The sequence below is a fragment of the Choloepus didactylus genome, chromosome 8 (genome assembly GCF_015220235.1).
Source record: "Choloepus didactylus isolate mChoDid1 chromosome 8, mChoDid1.pri, whole genome shotgun sequence".
Taxonomy (NCBI): domain Eukaryota; kingdom Metazoa; phylum Chordata; class Mammalia; order Pilosa; family Megalonychidae; genus Choloepus; species Choloepus didactylus.
In genome coordinates, this window is record NC_051314.1 from 32,032,056 (window position 1) to 32,033,881 (window position 1,826).

Consider the following 1,826-nt stretch of genomic DNA (forward strand, 5'->3'; position numbering starts at 1 on the left):
TTTAAATTTTGTACCAAATAAACCACTCTTCCTTTGGTCTTACACAGAAGTTAGAGTTTAATATCATCCTTTACCCTGTATTCTAACCTGCCTTAGTCCTGACCAAGTCCATTTCATTCATATCTTTAATTGTAGTCTGATTTCTTTTTCATATTCTTTAACATTTGCTGTATGGAGTAATGCTGACTTTCAGAGCTGCAGAACTCTAATTCTGAGTCTCAGGTGTCACAGATACCCAAATTTCCAGGGAATCACCAGGTCATACACAAAGAGCTGAGCATCTCAGAATTTAGATATGACAGTTAAAATTCAGGGACAGATGTGACTGCTGTAAGAGCTGACAATCTAGGAACCTTTACAATAAACGTTATTGAACATTCTGTTCTCCTGCATCATCAATTGACCAATCTCTGCCCCTGTTCTATCCCCAAATAACCTATGCTCTCAAATTCAATTCTCAGCATTTGCTCATTGTAATTAGTTTATATTAGTGAGGGCTTACAATACTTGTCGCTTCATTTTTAGTTTATTTCCATCAACATAATGTCCTCAAGATTCATTCATCTAGTTGCATGCCTCATAGACAGAACATTTTAATCCAACATACAAAGTTAATCCATTGAAATGACTTAAGCAGTCTGTTTCACTAAATGCTGTGCCTTGGTATTTTAAATATGCTCCAATTGCCATGCTCCTTCCAAGATGGTGACTGGATACATGGAGGTTCAGGGCATTTTATGTGAGTGACCTGTGGAGAGATGACAGGAGTCCTGGATCCACACAGTGTCCTCTGGATCATAGCTGGTCTCTGTTACAGACAGGCCGGGCAGTGCTGCTCCTTGCTCCCTGGACCATCCCGAACATTTGAAATGATTAATGACTTCCTCCTCCTTCACACGCTTTCTTCATTTGGCTTCTCTTGGCTCTCTTCATTGGCCAGCCCTTCTTGGTCTCTTTTGTTAGGTGCTCCTGATCTCCACGACCTCTCAATCTTGGAGCCACCAGGCTTCAGTCCTTGGTTCTCTTCCCTACTTTGCCTACATTCACTCCCTCAATGATCTCACAGCCTCATGGCTTTAGATAGCATCTAAAGGCAGCAACTCCAAAATTTATACCTACAGACCGACCCTCTCCTTGAACTCCAGACTCACTTCTCCAACTGTTTACCTGACCATTTACCTAAAAGCCATCTTAAACTCAACATGCCCAATCCCAAATTCCTGATTATCACCCCAAAAATGTGCCCCTCCTCTACTCTTGCCAGGGCATGTATGTATCATTTCAGGTGCTCAATGTCATAAACCTTGGACTCATTCTCAATTCCTCTCTTTCTCTCAGATCCTATTTCCTTCCAAAAATAAATCTTATTGGCTTTGTCAAATATATCCAGAAACTGTCCAATTCTTATCAGCTTCTCTGCTTTCACCTAGATTAATGCAAAGACCCCATAATTGGCCTCCCTGCTTCCACCCTGGCTCCTCAGTATATTTGCACACAACAGCCATTGTGGTCATTTAAAAATGTTATTTATGATGATTCATGCTTTTGCTCAAAACCCTCAGATGTCTTTCCATTAACTAGAGGTAAAAGCCTATGTCCTTACCTGCTCTGGTCTCCCCACCTCTTTGACCTCACCGGCTCCTACTTTCTCCCTTGTTGATTCAAGCAGCCAAACTGACCTTCTAGCTCTTCTACAAAGATGGCATGCAAGCTCCTACCCAAGGACTTTGTACTTGGGGCTCCTCAACCTGGAATAGTCTTCCCTAATAGCACTATATGGCTTACTCCCTCCTATCCGTCAGACCTTTGCTTCAGTATCACCTTAT